Source organism: Mus musculus, chromosome 11, assembly GCF_000001635.26.
Source record: "Mus musculus strain C57BL/6J chromosome 11, GRCm38.p6 C57BL/6J".
Classification (NCBI taxonomy): Eukaryota; Metazoa; Chordata; class Mammalia; order Rodentia; family Muridae; genus Mus; species Mus musculus.
In genome coordinates, this window is record NC_000077.6 from 99,291,751 (window position 1) to 99,314,500 (window position 22,750).

The 22,750-nt window shown below is 44.1% G+C and overlaps 1 long non-coding RNA gene across 1 annotated transcript in view; it reads left to right on the plus strand.

The window, feature by feature from the left end:
* Positions 1–13,742, plus strand: part of Gm32385 — a 61,840-nt gene extending 48,098 nt beyond the window's left edge. The window contains exon 4 of the long non-coding RNA XR_389025.3: positions 12,863–13,742. This is a non-coding gene — a long non-coding RNA (predicted gene, 32385). The remainder of the gene's footprint in view (positions 1–12,862) is intronic.
* The last annotated feature ends 9,008 nt before the right edge of the window (positions 13,743–22,750 follow it).

Below are 22,750 nucleotides of genomic sequence, written 5' to 3' on the forward strand. Positions count from 1 at the left end.
ATCTTTGATCTTCATTATTTGCTTTCCTCTTAGCTCTAATACTAAGCTGTGATTGATTTCAGGTTCCTTATGTGATTTTTCCTCCATTTTTAAAATTAAATAATTACTGAGTGCACACATAGGTAGGTATATGTATGTGTGCACATCCATTTGCCATAGTGTGTTTGTGTGTATGTTTTTTTGTGTGTGTGTATGCATGTGTCTGTGTGTGTATATGTGTGTGTGTGTGTGTGAGGAGAGATGACAACTTGTAGAAGTTTTAGACATAGAACTCAGGTTATCAGCCTAGGTGGCAAATGCCTTACCTACTAAGCAATTTCAATGGATCTTTTGAGACAAATCTCATAAGTTCAGGTTGGCTTAGGACTTCTTATGTAGCCCAGGCTGGCCTTAGATTTGACACGTCCAACTGTATTTCTTCTTATGTAGGTACTTGTTCTTGTAAACTTTTCTCTTACCTTTGCCGGATCTCTAAGATTCTAAAGTATTGTTGTCTCCATTTTGTTTATTTGTCCTAAGAAATGTTCAATTTCTCTTTTTAAATTTGTTGTCCATTCATTGATTTAATTTTCACACATTTGTAAATTTCCCAATGTTCCCCCTGTTACTGATTTATATTTTTATACCACGGCGGTTGGGAAAGTTCTTGATGCGGTTTCAGTCTTCCTGAATATGTTGACCTGGTGAATGGGCTCTCCTGGAGCTGTCCCATGTGCAGTTGAGAGGACGTGTAGTCCCTTATCTGACGGAAGCTGTTATGTGTCTGCTATGATGTCTTGTTATTGATTTTCTGTTTGGATGATCCCTCAAGGCAAAGTGCTATCACATTATAACCGATCTCTCCTTTCTTATACCTCCACATTTACTTTATATATTGGTCTCTGGTGTTGGGTGCATATAGATTTATAATTGCTGTGTCTTTTGCTGAGTGGGTTTATCTTTATATAGTGATCCTCTCCCTCCCCCAACTTCTTCTGCTTTCTCCTCAACCCACCTCTCTCTCTATTACAGTCTTTTGACTTGAAGTTGGTTTTATCTATTTGTGATTATTCTATCTTTCTTTTGGTTTTCACTTGCCTGGTATATTTCCCCCATCCCTTCACCTTGCCTTCATGTGTGTTCTTATTGCTACATCTCATCTTGGCGCTGGAGAGATGCTGCCTCAGGGTTAAGAGTACAGGATGCTCTTTCAGAGAATGCAAGCTTGCCTCCCAGGCCCATGCCAGGCAGCTTACAACCTCCTGTAACTCCAACTGCAGAGGATCTGATGCCCTCTTCTGGTATCTCCAGGCACTGCCCTCACACCTGTAAGTGGATTTCTGCAGACAGCACATGGTGGGACTTCTGTAAGTATCTATGTGTCTTAAATCTATTTAGTCTATTCTAGGGAATTGAGAGGACTACAGCCGTTTGTTCGGTGGGGATTTGCCTCCGCTATTTTGTTAATTGTTTTCAATGTGTTACAATGTTTCCTTTCTCCGCCCTCAGATTTCCCCGGCGATGTATTTTGATTCCTTGCTTTTTTTTCCCCCTTCAGATATAGATTTCTACTTGGTGGTTATCATGAGGCTTACGAGAAACATCTTCCGGCTTAGCCTCGACAAACGAAGGAAAATAAAAACCCTCAGAGCTGTAACTGGAAAATAAAAACCCTCAGAGCTGTAACTCTGCTTGTTACTACCCTCCGGGTTGGGGACGCCGCCTTCACAGCTTTTATATTTCTCACCACCTGACAAATCATTTGCTTATTATTTTCAGCCATTCGCCTTTTCTTCTCACCCTGAAGGTGCAACTGACATTACCCCATTCCACCCCCTACTCTCCCCCTACATTATTAGAGTAATCATTTGGTTTTAGTTACCCACCAGTGCCCGGTTCCTTCAGACTGCAGAGCTCCCTTGAGCATTTCAGTGGAGACGGATAAGCTCACCTTTTGGTTTTTTTTAGGAGCACGCCCACCTCTCCTTCACTCTGTCACCCTGGAGGACATCTTTGCTGGATGCAGAATTCTTGCTCAACAGCTTTCCTCCGCAGTCCTCTGAATACACCATCCCACTTTCCCGCCATTTGTGAGGCTCCTGCCGAGATGTCTGCCAGGTGTGTGTGTGTGTGTGTGTGTGTGTGTGTGTGTGTGTGTGTGTGAACACTGGAACGCCCTTACCTGTGATTTGCTCTGTTTCTCTTGCTGCTTCCAAGATCCTTCTGTGTCTTTGAACTTTGGCAACTTAATTGTAATGTCCTAACAATAATCTTATTTGTACTGAACCTAACTGGAGACCTTTGACTTTAATTTGATTTTTCTGCTTTATTATTATTATTGTTGTTGTTGTTATTATTACAAAGATTTATTTATATATTTATTTTTATGTATACACATGCTCTACTTGCATGTATGCCTGCACGACAGAAGAAAGCATCAGATTCAATTACAGGTGATTGCGAGCCATCATGTGGTTGCTGGGAATTGAGCTCAGAACCTCTGGAAGAGCAGTCAGTGCTCTCGACTCCCGGGCCATCTCTGCAGCCCTGTTTTATTTATTTATTTTCATGTAAGTTTTCTACTCCTTCATGACTCTTTTCTCCCATTTGAATTCCAACTTGAATGACTCAGACATTTGCTTTTTCAATCTCTTCTTCCTGTCTCTCCCTCTCTGCCTTCCTCTCTCGTTCCTTCCTTATTGATTTCTTCTATGTAAGCTTGTGTGTGTGTGTGTGTGTGTGTGTGCTTGTGTCAGGTGGGTACACAAGTGCCACCATGCTGGTGTGGAAGCCAGAAGGCTGTGGCTGTGGATGACACGTCTCTCCTTCTATTTGGGGATTGAACCCAGGTCACGAGTCTTGGTGGTGGCAAGAACCTCTATCCACTGACACACCTTGGATGCTCATTCATTTTCTCTGCCTCTGCCTCTGCCTCTCTCTCTCTCTCTCTCTCTCTCTCTCTCTCTCTCTCTTCCCACTCTGTCTGCTTCCTTCCCTGCCTCTCTCTTTCTGAGGATGGATCTTACCATGTAGCCCAGTGTGGTGTGGAACTCACTATGTAGATCAGGCTATCCCAGGCCTTGTGTGAACCTCACCGACTCCCTGTAACTGAGATTACAGGTGTGTACCACTGCATCTGCTAAGCTCTGTGCACAGCTTTTCATTCCTTTTCATTCTCTTTTTCCTTCCAACCATATATTGTCAAACGTCGCCCCCCCCTCCCCCCAAGCTCATGGATTCTTCTACTTAATCAATTCTGCAGTCAGTGCAGGATATTGGCTTTTTTCATTCATTTTGCCTAGTGCTTTGTTCAGTTCCCTGCTTTTTTCTGTTTGATTTTTTTTGAAATCAACCTACTGTTAATTGTTTCATTATAGTTATTTATTGTTCATTTCATTTATTGCTTTTCTGATGTGCACTGAGTTCCCTGACTTTTGATATTTTGCCAGTATTATTGTCTCTGGCACCTTCTTTTGTCCCTCTGGTGACGCCTATTTCCTGGATTCTTCTGCATCCTGGTGGCCATGAGGTGACTCTGCACTTGAAGATGTTTTTATTGGAGTCTATACAGACTTGGCTTACCTCAGAAAAACCCTTTAAACCAGCTGTTCTCAACTCGTGGGTCGTAACTTCGGGGGTCTAACGACTCTTTCACAGGGTTGAATATCAGCTATCCTGCATATCAGCTCTTTACATTGCAATTCCTAACAGTAGCAAAATTACAGTTATGAAGTAACAATAAAAGTAATTTTATGCTTGGTGCTTGGGTCACTACAACCTGAGGTACTGTATTCAAGGTCACAGCATTAAGAAGGCTGAAAGCCACTGTTTTAAACCAAGACAAACAAACTGTCTAGGGTTCCTGGGCAGGCCATTTGTCATGGTCCCCATGCAAGGACCACTGTGGCCTTTGCAGTACTAGGGGAGGGTCCTGAATTCAGGACATTGTTGTCTAGCTTGGTGATAAGCTGGGAACCTGTGGATCTCAAGCCAGCTAGGATATGCTACAAGCCTTACGTGATGTGGTGTAGGTAACACAGGTAACTAACACAGGTGATGCAGGGCAACGAAGGTAATGCATGCGCAGGGGGTGTAGGACAGGTGCCATGGCAACAGATGCAGGAGGATAAACAACTTCTGGCTGTCTGTGGATGGTTCTGTTGCTAACACCATTGCTCATTGGAAGCCATCAGTTGTGAAGAGATACATTTCAGTATCTTCATCACAGCTTTTAAAGGGCTCTCTTCAAGAACTCCCTGTCTGGACTGTTTTGTTTTCTCTTTTTCTTTTTCTTTTCTTTTTTCTTTTCTTTTCTTTTCTTTCCTTTCCTTTCCTTTCCTTTCCTTTCCTTTCCTTTCCTTTCCTTTCCTTTCCTTTCCTCTCCTTTTCTTCTCTCTCTCTCTCTCTCTCTCTCTCTCTCTCTTTTGAGGTGGGGGGAATTATGGGGAGTTTGTTACACAGAAGCCTTCAATGTCTCTCATTGTCAGTTATGAGTCTGCAGTCATAGATAGATTCCAGACCCAAAGGAGCTTTCTTGCCCATAACAGCCAGTGGCAGCACAGATCATGGACTGCCACATGATTTCTGGTGGCACCGAACTGTGGACTTCATGGTTTATGGGGGAGAGAATGGACCACTGAAGTCTTTTGAGGAGACTTAATGTAGAAGATGAACCATTCTTTATCTCAGATGTCTTGTTGTTGCTGAGTGAGGGTAATAGTGTGGTTGGGCAGTGTCATGTTGGGGGCAGGAGCTGTGTGAGCCCCACACCTCTGTATGCCACCCTGCTCTTACCTGTCATCAGCAGAGGGGCTTCCTCCAGCAGCAGATGGGAACAGATGCAGTGCTGTTTTTAAAACAAAATCCCAAATGTTTGATTTACCAAATGAAGACTCAGGAGCCAGACGTTCTGATGAAAGTCTGATAGGTCAGAGAGCAGAGGCAGCACCCAGTTGACCTTCCTACTCCACCAATGTCCCAGAAGGAAAAATCTCTTTCTCCTTTCCCACACTGTCTTTAATACCCTTTAACTCAAGGACCCTCCTTCCTCTTTCCTGGGTTTTCTTATGCTCACTCCCTGTCAACTGGTTGCTTGCTCTGCCTCTTGATCTATTTAGCTCTTGTTTACAGAAAGCTCTTGGGTTACAGGTGTGTGCTAGGGATGAGCCACACCACAACAAGAAACAGATTTTTTTTCCAGTTCACAATTTTGGGGTTCACAGTGTGACCAAATATCCTGCAACAGTGCAGAGACTCACAACTAGACATTATGAGGAGAGAGTCTAAATGGGAGATCTTCAAATCTCTCCATTCACAGCTCAGGAAGTCCTGAGGAAGAGGAGGTGGAAATACTGTAGAAGCCAGAGAGGCTGGACGACACCAGGAGAACAAGGAGCTCTGGATCAGTTAAGCAAGATACACACGAGCTTACAGAGATGGAAGCAGCAAGCACAGGGCCTGCATGTGTCTATTATAGCTATTAGATTAGTATTTTTATGGGATTCCTTTCCGTGAGAGAGTGAGTCTCTTGAGCCTGCTCTTGGGACTCTTTTCCTTCTGTTGGCTTGCTGTGTCCAAATTTGATATGATAGCTTTTGCTTCATCTTATATTTTATTTTGTCATGTTTGGTTGTTATCTCTTACAAGCCTGTTATTTTCTAATGAGAGATTTGGAGGGGAGAGGGGGGTAAAGAGAAACTGGGAGAAGTAGTGGAGAGGAGAAACTATAATCAGGATATATTATTATATGAGAATAACGGGTTGGAGAGATGGTCCAGTGATTAAGAGCAATGGGTGTTCTTCCAGAGGTCCTGAGTTCAATTCCCAGCAACCACATGGTGGCTCACAAATATCTATAATGTGATCTAATGTCCTCTTCTTGTGTGTCTGAAGACAGCAACAATGTATTCAAAATTGTATACAAAAAAAATCTTTAAAAATAAAAAGACTAACAAAAGAGGCTTGTTTAGTGTGTGTATCCTGGGGAATCAAGCAGCAGGTGTTATCAAGCTTATTGGCAGGTGCCTTTACTTGCTGAGCAATCTTGCCCTTGTATTTTTACCACCTCAAAATATCCACCCTTAGAAGATGTTGATCCACATATATTTTTCTTTTCGTGAGCATGTGAGTTGAAGCATATTATTTTTTTATTTTCATGAGCATGTGTATAATGTATACATGCAATTGTTTTCTTATAAAGCTGGGTCATTCTGGATCTCTGCTTTTGATTTCTCAATGAATGACTAGTATCTTTTCAGGTCAATGAATGAACCTGCACATCCTCAAGGGCTGCATTACGGTCCCTGATAGAGTCCAGCTGGTGCTTTCTGACTGCACTTAGTCACTCTGGTCAATAGATATCTTACAGAGGCTGAGGTTTCACTATGATAGGCAGTGGGAAGAATAGACAGCTATTAATAATTGATCATGTAAAGATAGATTCCTAGAATGAGGACACGTTGGCTCCAAGGAAATATTATCCGGAGTCTGATGATGTTTCCGGTTCACCCGTCATCTGGCAAGGTATTCCATACTTTCTTGATAAAATAAGTATTTATTGGTTTTAAATGAATAGGGCTTGCTGGTTTTGCCTCCCAGTCCCATGCTTCCAGAAATAAGACTCAAACTCAAAATATATTTACGAATACTGTGGTGGTTCGAATATATGCTTGGTCAGAGGGAGTGGCACTATTTGGAGATGTGGCCTTATTCTAGTAGGTGTGGCCTTGTTGAAGGAAGTGTGTCCCTGTGGGTGTGGGCTTTAAGACCCTTTTCCTAGCTGCCCAGAAGCCAGTATTCTGCTAGCAGCCTTCAAATGAAGATGTAGAACCCTCAGCTCCTCCTGCATCATCCCTGCCTGGATGCTGCCGTGTTCCCTCCTTGATGATAATGGACTGAACCTCTGAACCTGTAAGCCAGTCCTAATTAAATGTCCTTATATGAGTTGACTTGGTCATGGTGTCTGTGCATAACAGTAAAACCCTAATTGTTGGCATTCCTTCTAGCTCTGCCCAACAGTTACCTGGCTGTCACCAGGTAGGTCTGGCTTGATGTAAAAGGGGCTGTTTGGCCCCTCCTTACTCTCTTACTCTCTCTGCCTTTTTCTCTCTCTGACCCTTTCCCCCCTCCACATGTTCCTGGCTGACCTCTTCTCTCTCTCTCTCTCTCTCTCTCTCTCTCTCTCTGTCTCTCTCTCTGATGGGTCTGCCTTTATATGTTACTTAATCTTTTTCCCTTACTGCTTTTAATATTCTTTCTTTGTTTTGTGTATTTGGTGTTTTGACTATTATGTGGTGGAAGGAATTTCTTTTCTGATCCAATTTTCTGTAGGCTTCTTGCATGTTTATGGACATTTCTTTCTTTAGGTTAGGGAAGTTTTCTTCTATAATTTTGTTGAAGATATTTACTGGCCCTGTAAGTTGGGAATCTCCACTCTCTTCTATAACTATTACCTACTTAGGTTTGGTCATCTCATTGTGTCCTGGATTTCCTGGATGTTTTGGGTTAGGAAATTTTTACATTTTGCATTTTCTTTGACTGTTGTGTCAATGTTTTCTATGTTATCTTCTGTACCTGAGATTCTCTCTTCTATCTCTTGTATTCTGTTGGTGATGCTTGCATCTATGACTCCTGATCTCTTTCCTAGGTTTTCCATCTCCAGAGTTGTCTTCCTTTGTGATTTCTTTATTGTTTCTGGTTCCATTTTTAGATCCTGCATGGTTTTGTTCAATTCTTTCACTTGTTTGGTTGCACTTTCCTGTAATTCTTTAAGGGATTTTTATGTTTGCTCTTTAAGGGCTTCTATCTATTTACTTGTGTTCTCCTGCATTTCATTAAGGGAGTTATTTATGTCCTTTTTAAAGTCCTCTATCCTTATCATGAAATGTGATTTTAAATCTGAATCTTGTTTTTCTGGTGTGTTGGGTATCTGGAACTTGCTATGGTGGAGGAACTGTGTTCTGATGATGCCAAGTAGCCTTGGTTTCTGTTGGTAAGGTTCTTGCACTTGCCTCTCACCATCTGGTTATCTCTGGTGTTAGTTGGTCTTGCTGTCTGACTGGAGCTTGTCCCTCTTGTGGGCCTGTGAGCCTGTGATCTTAGGTGTGTCAGCACCTTGGGGATACCAGCTCTCTCCTGGGTGGAGTTTGGGTGTGGAGGGCTGTGGAACAGCCTTAGCCCCCGAGTGCAGATGGAGACTGGAAGCGAGATTTGAACTTTCATTCTCACACTTGTGTGGCAAGCGTTTTATCTACATTGAGTCACATCTCTTCAGCCTTGCTCCCCTATTTTTTGATTCCACTCATGAGAGAAAACAATGGCTACGTGTCTTTACTGAGTCTGGCTCTCTTTGCATGGTGCATTGATGATTGATTCCATCAATTTTCCTGCAAAGACATGATAAAAATCTTTGTGGGCAAATAATCTTCTGTTGTAGGTAGATGTTACATTTTCATCGTCCATTCATCCATTGATGGGCATCCAGGCTGATTCCACTGAGAGACTAGGAGTTAGACCCCCTGATAGGCAGAGAGGGGGAGGGGCCACAATAAAAGAGGTAAACTTTCTCTCTCTCTCTCTCTCTCTCTCTCTCTCTCTCTCTCAATATCTAAACAAAATACATGTTTTATTTATCCACTAAATATTTCATGAAAGAAAGAAAAGTTTACAAGTCCATGATAAAGCATCTAGTTAAACTGTCCTGGCAGAGGCCACTCAAAACTGCCAAGTTATCTTTCTGCTTCCACAAGGCCCTGTTTCCACAATCCATCTGACTGTTTCCTGTGGCCCTGGGTACCAGAGGCTTTCCACAGAGATCTCTGGCCAGGCCTGGTGCGAGGGTTCCAAGTGCGGGCTGGGAGGGGAATTCGCTTCCCTACTTCCACTATGACGTTGGCTCCACCTCCGTCTCTGTCTCTGCACAGAGTCGGAGAGGCTGGCTAGCCCGTGAGGAGTGTGGCAGAGCCTCAGGCGGCGCTTCTGGGAGAGCAGATCTCTTCCCAAGTATTACAGGTCTTAGGACAAAAGGCTTGGATGATGAAGTAGTTCTCACACACCTTTTATTCCCTGGATAGGATTTATATATAGTTTGGGGGGTGATTCAGGGTTTGACAGCAGGTACTTCTCATTCATTGACTTGGACTGAGAGCTTGGGGAAACCTTATTTGCATGTGGGAGGGCTTGGTACAGCTAATACAGGATTGATGCTGCATACCTCTCTGCAGGGGGGCTGTGGGAGGCTGTTGCTACATGGCAGGAGCCAGGTGCCCAGGAGGTGTGACCGAACTCCTTCTTGAGAACTCACCTTGCATATGGGAGAAAGCCACAAGAAGAAAGAAATCTTCATCCCTCTGCTCATTGGACTAGTAGGCCTTGCTGTCTCCCTGGGTGCAACAGGAACTGCTGGAGCAGCCCTCATCCAAACACAACATCTGGCCTTTCCACCATGCAGGTGGAAATCACTGTCCACCTGAGCTCCGGGGTTCTAGACCTTTGCTCTACAGGAGACCAGGCTGTCTGTGTGCAACCCACCACCCCACAACGCCCCCTTTTTCTTTTTATAAGGGAGAGGTGTCATCAGAATAACTGTCTCCTATGTTGGGAACAGTTTGATACTTGACCGTGACCTGATTGGTAGTGATTTTTGCAATGCTGCTTTAGAAATGAAGTGAGACAGGGTGCCAAGAGAAGCAAGGCTCCAATGCCTAGTATGGGGCCAAAGGAGAGGAAGAACCCAGGCTACCAAGAGGTTAGAGTACCAAGGGGTAGTGGTGTTGGGAGTATAGCGTCTCCGGAGGTTCCCCCGGAGTTGTTTGAGCATTTGTACATCTTGTTCTACCAGCCTAGATTCATTGACTTAAAAGCAGCATTTCTTCCCCAGCAAAACACAAGTCCTTCCCTGTTCAGCAGTCAGTAAGTCCAGGGCTCTCCCGTTTTGGAGAGCAACTCCTGCTAAGGTTATCTGGTGTTGAAGAGACTCAAGGCTGTCTGTAGTGGAAGCCATTGCCTGGTCAAACTTGTCTTGGAAGTCACTGGCCAAATGTTGTGCTATGATTGGTGGATTCCATTCTGCAGCTCCAGTATCTGCAACCTCCATATGTGGAGACCTCCTAGAGACATTCACCTGTGTTTCCATAAGGAAAGCAGAGAAAAGGACTGGGGATAGCGGAGATGGAATATGGGTGTAGAGGGATCTCAATCCTGGTTTGACATCCTTCGAGTGGACAGTCCTGGGTCCCTATAACTTTGTTGTATCTGTTGTAGGTTTCCCTAGTGAAGAATCTCCAGTGGTAGGTGTTGGGAAGGCTAAGGAGAGGCTGGGCAGTAGCAGAGTTAGCATGGAGAATGACAAAAACAGCGAAGAGAGTAGAGGAGAGGGGCACTTGTGGAGGGCACATTGCCTGGGCAGCAATCATCAGGTCATGGGTGTCCTTCCAGGAGATCTTGTTGTCCTTCTGGGTGTGGTGTTTCCTCTGCTTCCTCCTCCTCCTCTTCTGTCCTTGATCTGCCAGTGAGAGGCTGGCCATCTTCTTGGTTGGTGGGGTGGTGTCAGACATTTCTGGCAGGAACTCAGATAGGCTTAGGCTGGTCATGTGGAAAAACACAAGCAAAACCCCTCCTGGTTATAAGGAGGGGGTCTGGTCCCTTCCAAATTCCATTCAAAGGATCTCGCCATCATACTAGGATGGGGAGGGGGGGAGGCTGTTAATTTTGGTGTGTGCCAATGGAGGGAGATAGGAGGATATTTGGAGTTTTTGTAGATGTTAAATATGTTTAGGGTAGTCAGAGCCATCATAAATTGTACATTGGGGGATAGGTGATTGCCTTTTGTTTTAGGAGTTGGGTCTGTAGGGTTTGATGTGTTCTTTCTATTATTCTTTGGCCCTGGGGGTTTTGGGGAATTCCCCAGTATGTGCAGAAGGTTTTGAATTGAGAGCTAGTGAGGGCAGGGCCATTATCAGTTTTTATCTGTTGAGGAATGCCCATGATGGCAAAGGTGGGGAGCATATGGTGAACCAACTTTTGAGTTTTCACCTGTTTGGGCTGTAGCCCATATAAAATGTGAGTATGTGTCTACGGTGACAAAAACATATTTCTGTCTACCGAATTGGGGAATATGGGTGACATCAATTTGCCATAAGGCCTTGGACTTAAGGCCTCAGGGATTGGTGCCCATTGTTTGTAAAGCTGGGGCGGTAATGAGGGATGCACAAGAGGAGCGTGTCTTTATTATCCTCTGGAGTTGAGCAAGAGGGACGTGGGGGAAGTGGGCATGAAGCCCCTTTATATTTGTGTGTGTGCATGAATGAAATTGATCTGCTTGTTCAGTGGAGGGCATGAATGTCCCCATTGAGGCGGTTTGGTCAGGGAGTGCATTTCCCTCAGATATAGGATCTGGCAGGGAACTGTGAGATTGGACATGCTGGATGTAGATGGGGGAGTCTCTTTCCTGTAGGAGGGTGGAGACTTGTATGAGTAGAGGGGAAAGCGGGTTGGCGTCTAGTTTGATGAAGGATCTTGACAACCAGGGGAGCAAATTGACAGCATATACACTGTCTGAAAAGAGGTTAAGGGGGTCCTTGACTTCTTTTAGTGTTAGATAGACAGCATATAACTCTTTATACTGGGGGGAGTGATTGGGTACCTCTTTGAATCAGAGGATAGGGGGTTCATCCGCAGGGAAGTAGTCTATTACTGCTGCAGCTCCCCTCTTTCCCAATCAGTAAATATTGAGGGAGTTCCTGCTATGGGCCCTTTTGAAAATAGTTTGAGGGGCAGCCATCACAACAGAGGGAGGGCAGAGGCCCATTTTTCATCAGGATAATGGTTGACAATTTGTCCTGGGAATCCTATTGAGCTGATAGCAAAGCAGGAGTGATTTTTTTGATTAGCTACTGAATGTCAGCGAGGGAGAAGGGGGTGACAAGATTGTCAGGTTCTTTCCCTAGGGTTTGCAGGGCTCTATCCCTGCCATTTTTAATCATGCTAGCGAGCGTATCTACCTCATTTAAAATTCAGGGTGCACCACCCATCAGGGTGTGAAGCCATTCCAGCACTCCCTGAGGTTGGTAAAGGTCTCCCACAAGTGTAGGGGAGGAGTTAAAGATGAGGAGCTGTATAGGTTTTGTTGGGTCATACCTAGCAAGAGCCATATCTTTCAGGGCTGCATTGACAGAATTTAGAGCTTGGACTGCCTCTGGGGACAGTGTTCTCAGGACGGAGAGACTTTTGTCTCCTTTCAGGAAATTGAAGAAGGGTTGAAGGGTGCTTGTAGGAAGGGGGAACTCAGCCTCCAAGATCCCAGTCACTGTACATCCTTAAGTTTCCAACCATCTGAGCAGTCTCTGAAGCCACAAGCTCTGAGAATCTCAGATCAGAGATATGTCTGAAGTTGTCCAGTTCTTCAGATACAAAAACATAGTTTCCTATATGCCTTACTCCCTAACAGAGCTGTTTTATCTGTTTTGTTCCTCGACTGCGGGGTATTTCATATTGTTCACTGTGTGACACATATAGACATCGAGATTGGCCTGGGGTGTAGAGAAATCATTAAAACAACATTTCTCTCTCTCTCTCTTTCTCTCTCTCTCTCTCAGATTCCTTTCTCTCTCTCCCCACACACTGTCTCAGGGCAGGGTCAAGCTGACGACTTACCATGTTATTTTCTGTACGCTCTGAGGTTTGTTACTATTATGTAGTTACACAACCATGAGCTCCACTTGCACCCAATCAGAATGAAGGTCAGTTACAACTATTTTGTGACAAAAGAAAAAAAACAAAAACAAAACAAAACAAAAAAGAACTATTCTGTGTAGCTAGCCAAAATATCTTCAGTCAGAGTCCAATATTGAGCAGTACTTTTCTGTTTTTCTTTTTCTTTGATTAGGTGGTCATGTGTCTTGTGTGCGTCTGACTCTCCAGCAAGAACGACGCTGTAACAGGATCTTTCTGCACACGTTTATTGGGAGAGCTTGATTGCCGAGGTGAAGAGACCCCAAGCTCAGAACTGGTGCTGCTTATATAGGCCTAGGAGAGGCGTGTCTCACACCTGGATTGGTTGTGCTTGGGTTATGCTTACCACCTCATTTGCATGCCTACATCTGATTGGTTAACTTCTCTCTCATCTGATTGGTTAACTTCTCTTTCATCTGATTGGTTAATTTTGGTTAGTTCTCAAAACCTCATCTTGGCAAAAAAACTTTACTGCCTATGTATGCGTGGTGGCCAGCGGTAGCCAGAGCCACCCTGCAACGGCACATGTGGCTTCCCACACATGTGAAAGGTTCAAGGTCCAACATTAGCTCCAGAGTCTGGTCTGCAACACTAATAAATCAATCTAGGGGTGTGGGTTAAAAAAATGGGTATCTGACTAATATTATTGTTCATATGGTTTTGTGGCTATCCCTGAAACCCGTTATTATTTATTGCCAGCAAGGACAAAGTTTGGACCCTAGGTCATAAACAACGCTCACCACATGTATGACAGATCTCTATTGCAAAGGAGATGCTCTTGGGTTGTCTTATGACCCTAAGTGTATCCATGAGCCCAGCACAAAGTTGGGCAAACAGCTCTGTGGAGGGGACACCCAAGTCATCATAGCACCCCAGAGGGGCAGGGTACTGTTCCACATTCAATCTGTTCAAGTTGGCTGTGTGCTTCAAGAGGTTGATGGGCATGGAGAAATTATTGTTGTAGAAGCTGACCTTTGTGAGCCGGTAGTGAAAGAACCTAGTGGGGAAACCCCCACTCAGCTCCCGATTCGGCGTGCACCCAAGAATCACGAATAGAACACAACACCTTGATGTAACAACAGGAGGTATTTTAATGGCGGAGCTCCGGGTCGAAACGTATCTCACACAGGATACAGTGGATTCGACCACAAGGCTTGGAAGCTAGGGGTTTTTATAGAAAAGGAGTGGGGCTGGGGGAAGAATTGGCGCGGTTTCACATGATTGGTCTATTTAAACATCAGCAGCCTGTAACATTTAACTTAGGTCAGAGGGGTGGGAGATAGGGAGGCGATGGGCCTGCCGGGGCATGTCCTGGTCTGTTCTGCTATGTTCTCAGCCCCAGGTTTCAAAGCTCACAAACAACTCTTTGGGCTATTTGACATACATTACATGAATCACAGGTCTCAAGTTTTATTTCCTTTCAGTAGCAGTGGCTGAGGGCAGGCATAGGGATAGAGAATTGAGTCATTCATCCTACAACCCTTTAAGTCCAGGGACTGCAAAATGTCTGTCACATTTTCTAGAAGATCTTGGAGAGGCATAATAGCCAAACACAATAAGACTATGCCTCTCCTGTCCAGATGTTTGAGCTGAAAGAGCCTCTGACAGCAGGAAAAGGAATCCAAGCCTGACTGTGAGATTTGGTAGTGAGTGATGGAGAGGGTCTCCAAGGGCACCCTAAGACCTGTTTCAAATGATCTCTAAGATAGCACAAGCCATTCATGGCAATGCTTGACTTACTATAAAAGGGGCTGTTTGGCCCCTCCCCACTTTCATATTTTCTTATTCTCTGCTCCTTCCCTTCCTGCCCCATCTCCCTCTCTTACCCCTCCCGGCCATGGGTTCCTGGCTGGCCTCTCCTCATGTCCCCTCCTCTCTCTCCCCTCCCCTCTCCCCTCTGCCTTTCTCTGTCTCTACTCCCTCCTCAACTCTCCTTTCCCTGCCCTAAATAAACTCTATTACATACTACATCCATCATATGGCTGGTTCCTCAGGGGGAAGGGATGCCTCATCGTGGGCCAGCAGAGGCAGCCTCCCCCACCCTCTGTCTACCTCAACATACTGTGTTTCTACCTAACATATCTTGACTCTTTTTTATAAAACACAACACTGGGGGTGGAGGTGGGGTGGCTTGTGCCTTTGGGTGAGGGGGTTTGGGACACCTGTCAAGAATGTCAGGAATGGCCGGATGGTGGTGGCCTTTAATCCCAGCACTTGGGAGGCAGAGGCAGGCAGATTTCTGAGTTCAAGGCCAGCCTGGTCTACAAAGTGAGTTCCAGGACAGCCAGGGCTATACAGAGAAACCCTGTCTCAAAAAACAAAACAAAAACAAAAACGAATGTCAGGAATGTGGGACTGGGCTTTTTGGGTGCCTTTTCTGCTTGGAGGCTTTCTCTCTAGGTGGTGTTGGAGGGAGAGATAGGAAATGGAATTTGCTAGACCATGTAGTGGAGGGGCAAGCCAGAGATGCGAAGTGAACAATATTCATTTGCACTTGTGCCTGGGAGTGGTCCAGCTGGATCTTATGAGGTTATCCAAAGAACTAAAACAGGACAAGACATTGTAACCTTGCAACCCAAGTCTGTTTTTTTGCTAGCTACGTAGTTTCCTTGGTTTGGGGCTACATTTCTAATATTTTTCACTGAGGTGTAAGTGTTTTCTTTAAATTTTGTTTTCCTGTTATGTATTTTGTTGATACAAGTCTATCTTCTTTCCCGGCATGTCTCCATCATCCCTAAGACATTCTCTTGTGTGTGTATGTCAGTGTGTATGGTATATGGATATATATGTTTGTGGTTACCCACACATGCATGTGGATGTGTGGAGCCAGAGGATCTTCCTTTATCACTCTCCACCTTGTTTTTTGAGACAGAGCCTCTCATCAAACCTGGCACTCACTAAGTGGGGAGTCTGAAGAGAGACACCACAGGATGAATTTAGGCTTCTCAGCAGCAGTGGTGTGTGTGTGTGTGTGTGTGTGTGTGTGTGTGTGTGTGATTTGCAAAGACTGAACTTCGAATCCGCTCTGAAGAGCCTCGATTGTTACAAAAGACACTTTTAGCAAGTCAATGTCTGCATACCTTCCTTACCTGATCTAAGAGTTGTCTGAAGAAACCGGTCCCTTTGCAGTTCTCAGTCACAGAACTTCCTGTGTGCCACTTGGAGCTAAGTTATGCAAAGGCTCTGTTTCGCCTTGGGAAGAGCAATGCTGTAAACCTCAGTTAACAGTCACTGACTATCTACATAGGGCTACTTCAAAGCTGAGGTGCCATTACTCAGGAATTCACCCAGCTACAGATGGCTCTGCTAAAATTCTGCAACAGATGCCATCTTCTGGCCTCTGTGGGTAGTGCATGCATGTGGTGCACGGACATATATGTAGACCAAACACCACTACATATGAAATAAAAATAAAATTTAAAATGTAAGAGAGCATACTTTCCACTTTGTGACTCTTTCTTCTTCACTTCTTTGCTTTCTTATAATCTGTATTCTTCCTTTTTTCTTTTTTCTTGAGTCTTCTTTAATTTTTTTAAATTTAGCTAAAGGTTTTGTTTGTTTGTTTGTTTTTGTTTTTTGTTTTTTGTTTTGATAAACTTTAACCTTTAAAAATACAACTATTAATTTCATTCATGTTTTAAAAAATTAATTAATTGAGCAATTAACTTTCTTGAGACAGGGTTTCGTGTAGCCCAAGCTGCCCTTGAACTTCTAATGTAGCCCAGGCTGTCCCTGAATTTCTGATTTTTCTGCTTTCACTCCCCCTCCCCCATGCTGGGATGACAGGCAGGCGCAGTCCCAGTTTGATGCAGCACTGAGCTCTAAGCTGTGGCTTTGTGCATGTTGGACAAGCACCGTGCTACCTGAGTCACATCCCAGTGCTTGCTGGTCGCTTCTGTAGTTTCCTAGTCTCTGTTTCGTCTTTGAACTTTGTTATTTCTTCTGCTAACTTTGAACTTTGTTCTTCCTTTACTAAAATCTTAAGGTGTGATTTCAGGTTCTACAGCGGGACTTGCTTGGACCCTCCAGTGTATAAATAACGACACAGAGGTGTCTGTTAGAGTTTAAAGCTTAGGCCTTTTGCTGGGCAGTCTCCCAGCTAGCTCATCTAACGTAATCCAATCATTTTGCCCAGAACCTGCCATGTGGCTCACTCTATATCTTTCTCTGCTCTGGTCCATCTGTCCCTCCATGTCTGCTCTTGAATCTCCTGCTCCTACTTTTGCTTTCTTCTCCTAGAATCTCTCTCTCTCTCTCTCTCTCTCTCTCTCTCTCTCTCTCTCTCTCTCAAGTTCTGCCCCCTACTTCCTGCCTAGATATTGGCTGTCAGCTCTTTATTACAACCCATCAGCAGTAAGACAGTCCCTGATACAATTCTAGATTGACTCTAAGCATAGAGGGTTGTCTGACCGACCGTCAAGTGTCTGAGCAGGTACGGATGGACAAGTATTTACAAATATAAGGCTGCTGGTAGGCCATAGAAATGACAATATCAATATCCTGCCAGCATTTAGGTCTCTGCCTGTACAGAATCAACGATTGAAAAATACGGAGACACACCCTCATACAATGTATACCCCAACAAGGTTTGTTTGTTTCTTTAGAATTATTTATTTTATGTATATGAGTACACTTTCACTGTCTTCAGATACACCAGAAGAAGGTAACAGAATTCATTACAGATATTTGTGAGCCACCATGTGGTTGCTGGGAACTGAACTCAGGACCTCTGGAAGAACAGTCAGTGCTCTTAACCTCTGAGCCATCTCTCCAGCCTCCAACAAGTTTTCTTATTGGAAGTTGTTTTTTTAAAATTAAAATTAATTATATAATTGATGCATTGCAATTTCGTGTGTGTGTGTGTGTGTGTGTGTGTGTAAGAGAACAACATGTGGGAGTTATGGGCATGGACTCAGGTTATCAGGCTTGGCCAGGCTTGGTGGCGAGAGCCCTTACCTTCTGAGCATCTCAATGCCCCTTTTGAGTCAAAGTCTCACAGGACAACTCAGTTTCTCCTCACTCACGTAATTTTCATTTTTATTGTTCTTACAGCTGTCTTTTTAAAAGATTTAGTTATTTATTTTATTTACGTGAGTACACTGTAGCTGTCTTCAGACACACCAGAAGAGGGCATCGGATCCCATTTACAGATGGTTGTGAGCCACCAAATGGTTGCTGGGAATTGAACTCAGGACCTCTGAAAGAGCAATCAGTGCTCTTAACCACTGAACCATCTTTCCAACTCTCTTATAGCTATTTTAACCAAATTAATTATTACTTGATTGTTCTTGTATTTTTCTCTGAATAAAAATGTATTTTTCTCTGGTAAATAAGTTTGCTTATTTATCAAGTGTGTGTGTGTGTGTGTGTGTGTGTGTGTGTGTGTGTGTGTGACAGCCAGTTTTCTCTTCCCACCATATGGCTCCTGGGAATCGAACCTAGCTTGTCAAGCTTGCTGGCAGGAGCCTTTGTTTGCTGGCCCATTCTGTTCCTTGTGTTTTCACTCCCTCAAAATGCCCAACACTGGGAAGATGTCAGAGTGTATTGTTTTTGCTTTTTCATGCACATGTGTGTAACATGTATGCAATTGTTTTCTTACAAAGCTGGGTCATACTGGGTGTCTGTTTTTCGTTTTACAGTGAATGACTAATATCGTTTCAGGTCAATGAAGGAACTTCCAGTTAGTTAGTTACTTAGTTTGTTTTCAGACAGGGTTTCTTGTATAACAGCCCTGGCTGTCCTGGAACTCACTCTGTAGACCAGGCTAGCCTTGAATTCAGAGATCCACCTAGCTTTGCCTCCTGAGTTCTGGGATTAAAGGCGTGTGCCACCACTGCCTGGCAAGCTTGGGCATTTTTAATGGCTGTGTTATGTTATGTTATGGTCCCTAATAGTCTGGCTGGTGCCTTCTGACTGCACTTACTTACTCTGGTTGATGGATGTTTTATTGTGTCTGAGGTTTCCCTCTGATAAGCAGCTGGCAAGAATAGACAGGTATTAATAATTGATTATTGTAAAGACAGATTCCTAGAAGGAGACTCTTTGGCTTCATGGAAGCACTACTTGGTGTCTGATGCTGTATTATTTTTCGGATGGTTTTGCCAGCTCACCCTCCATCTGGTAAGGCATTGGTGTCTTTTCTCTACACTCTTGATAAATGAGTATTTACCACTATTAAACAAATAGGGCTTGTCTGATATCGAAAACGTCATTTCTTACTTAAACTTGCTTGCTTTGATAAGACTCATCTGGGTGTGAGGCAGCGGGCAAAGCTGTCTGGTCACTCTCAGTCCATGAATTATTTGTTCCTGTGCAGCCTGGCCTCATCTTTTAGGGATCCTGTTATGGCTTGCGCATAGCTCTGCTGATAGTTCACACACTGAGGAGTTCAGCATGTCCACTGGCCACACAGGACAAGAGTAGTGAAACCCCTTCATGTCTTAGGGCACTGTAGGAATTAGACCCACAGCAACAGTTTCTGGGCTTCCATTCTTCAGGTTCTTCACCTAGCCTTTGAGAGGTGGGTTAATGTAATTATACTTTTTGGACAGCAGGTGGCACCAAACTATAGCTAAGACTTTTTTTTTTTTTTTTTTTTTGATTTATTTATGATGTATACAGCATTTGCCTGCATGTATGCCTGCAGGCCACAAGAAGGCACAAGAGCTCACTTTAGATGGTTGTGAGCCACCAGGTGGTTGCTGGGAATTGAACTCAGGATCTCTGGAAGAGCAGCCAGTGTTCTTAACTCTAGGTCATCTCTCCAGCTGTGACAAAACGATTTTAGTTAGTGTTTATTAATCACTCAAAATAGTGCATTTCAAAATGGCATTTCCATGCCCCCCTTCCTCTCTCATTTATCTCATTTACCTGCATTCTATCTTCTGTCTCAAGTCTCAACTCTTATTCTTTCTCCCTTTCCTTCCCTGCTGGTTTTCTTGTACTTTCATGTCTTGAAGACTTACCTTTGTGAGTATATATGTGTCTCTGTGTGTGTAATTAGTATTGTGCAGTGACATGTGTGAGTTCCAATGCTCACAGTGCATATGGAGATTGGAGGACAACCTGGGGTGTTGGTTTTCACCTTCTGTAGAGAACCAAAGAAGTCCCTGTGCACACAGACAAGCACTGGAGAAGCCAGGAAAAGTTCAGCACCAGGCTTTTCTCTTCAAAGGAAGAATGTGTTTACCTGCTCTCCCAGAACGCTGGGAGAGAATATACTTTACAGCCTGGCGATCCTTTCCTATCTGTTGAGCCTGGATCGATCCGTATCCCTCCAGAATTTACGTTTTCCTTATCCCAGACCCTTTCATCCCAATTCCTGGGCATTGATTCTAGGCCTTAAAACCCATCCATCTGAGAGAGGCCACTTGCCCTCCATGTCATCTTAGGGCCAGGCCAATCCTGACATCCAGAGCCTCTGTGTTTACCTTAGTCATTTTTCCTAGACCCAACATCTTGTTCACTCTCTCTGAGTCAACAGTACCCATCCTTGTGAAAAAAGCCAGATGTACTTTGTCAAGAATTTCAGTGTAAACATGTCTTAAGTCCTGCTGTACTCACAGACGTGAGTTAATTGTTATCAGGAAACCTCCCCCCCCCCCCCAAATTGTGCTGTTTTTAAATGTGGCTGAAATAAATGACCTGGTGTCACACTCTGGAGTTTGAACCATGGACAGCTGACTAAGTTGATCTGAACCAAGTTTTATTCTAACCTCACTCGGATCGTTTCAATGAAGACCGTAACGTAAAGCCTGCAGGGACACTCACCTTTCCTACCCCCCTCACAACCTTCCAGTTTGCTTTCTTTGAGCCAGAGTCTCTTGTTTTTCTGCTCTCTATGGTAGGCTAGATGATAGGTAACCTCCCATCTCCTTCCAGGACTACCAAGACTGCAAACGGGGGCCTCCACCTCCAGCTTCATGTGGTTCTGGAGATTTGAACTTACATCCTCACACTTGTGTGGCGTGAGTATTTTACTTCACTGAGCCATCTTGTCAGCCCCTTCTCCTATTTTTTAAAATTCTACCCATTAGAGGAAATATCTGCTACTTGTCTTTAATGTCAGAGAGACAGAGACATAGAGAGACAGAGGGAGGGAGAAGGAGGGAGAAAAGAGAGAGAGAGAGAGAGAGAGAGAGAGAGAGAGAGAGAGAGAGATTTGTGATGGGTGGACCTTTTAAAGGGTTGCTGTCTGGCGATGCTATAACATAGCTACTGCTGTTGAGTCTGAGAGCAGGCTTGGGGAGCGCCTGACTTCTAACATTCCTCCCTTTTGTTTATTATAAAAAGTGAGGACTAGGAAGGAGTGATCGCGAGCTGGGATGCAGGCACCATGATCTTTAGACTGCTTCCTGATGTCAGGAGGGGGTAGGGGGACATTGATATCTTCGTGGACCCAAGAAAGCCGGGATGTTTTGGCCAAGTCCTGGAAGAGCAGGCTGCTTCACGTTTAAGTTTGCTTAGAAGACAACGAAAGGAAATTTAAAATCTTGAACTCGTGACCATGTGTACTGGCTAGTTTTGTGTCAACTTGACACAGCTAGAGTTATCACAGAGAAAGGAGCTTCAGTTGAGGAAATGCCTCCATGAGATCCAACTGTAAGGCATTTTCTTAATTAGTGATCAAGGGGGAAAGGCCCCTTGTGGCCATCTCTGGGCTGGTAATCTTGGTTCTATAAGAAAGCAGGCTGAGCAAGCCAGGGGAAGCAAGCCAGTAAAGAACATCCCTCCATGGCCTCTGCATCAGCTCCTGCTTTCTGACCTGCTTGAGTTCCAGTCTTGACTTCCTTGGTGATGAACAGCAGTATGGAAGTGTAAGCTGAACAAACCCTTTCCTCCCCAATTTGCTTCTTGGTCATGATGTTTGTGCAGGAGTGGAAACCCTGACTAAGACACCATGGTAATTGTAGTCAGTGTTTACCAGAGCTAGCTTTTTAGAAGTCCATTGATTAATGTTAAAACGTTTGAAGTCCTAATACAGCAATGGTTTAGTGAGGGAAAGAAATCTGAAGCATCTTTCATTTTCTATTCCATAAGTCACTTGCTCCCCTCCCCGTCTTAGTGCCTTGCTTTCGTCTTCTTTAGTAGTTTGGAAGCATCAGAACACCTCCCCATTGTTGCTTATGGCCCCTGAGTGCTTTAAAAGCCACAGCGCATGCGCATTGGACACACACGTGTGGTTGTCTTTCAAAAAGCTGGATGTATAAAGTACAGCATACCTGGGCTTTGACAAAGAGAAAACTTGCCAGAACAACTTAGCAGCAAACACACACAATTTTTAGTTATATTCCTCACAGACTTCGTGGCAGAGAAATGCTCCCTCCACTTTGCCTGGCACACAACGTCTATTCATGCGTGATGGCGGCTTGGGTTGTTTTCAACTCTTGGTTAAGATGTGAACTGATTAGTGGTAGAGGTTTTCCTTCAAACTGAAGAGAGTGATTTGGAACTAGGTCATAAAGTTTTCACACAACACTGTGAATATATTCTGTGACAATGAAGTGAAGTTTCATGTTGCTTTTAAATTTTAATTTTGGAAAATCATATCATTTTATGTGTATGGATGTTTTGCCTGCATGCATGGTGCCCTCAGAGGCCAGCAGAGGGAGTTGGATTTCCTGGGACTGGAATTATAGGCAGCTGTGAGTCACCAAGTAGGAACTGGGAATCGAACTCCAGTCCTTTGAAAGAGCAACCAGTGTTCTTAACCACTGAGCTATCTTTCCAGCCCCCATGAAGTATATTTTAAGGTGGGATTTTTCTGTGAGACTGCAATGTTTTTGATTCACATAACATAGTATTCTGGCTTTAGTGCCCTGGAGCTAAAATTGCCATCAGATAATCCCCATGCTCTTAAATGACATCAGCATCGTTTCTCTTTGATGTTTTCACACGGAGCCCCAAAGGAAACATTCCGGAATGGGTTAAAATGTAGATAATTCATCCACAGAAAGACAAGGCTCAGCTAATGGGCTACCTTTGATCTAAGAAAGTCAAGTTCACAGTTCATCTAACAGGCATGGCTAACCTGTGGCCCGTG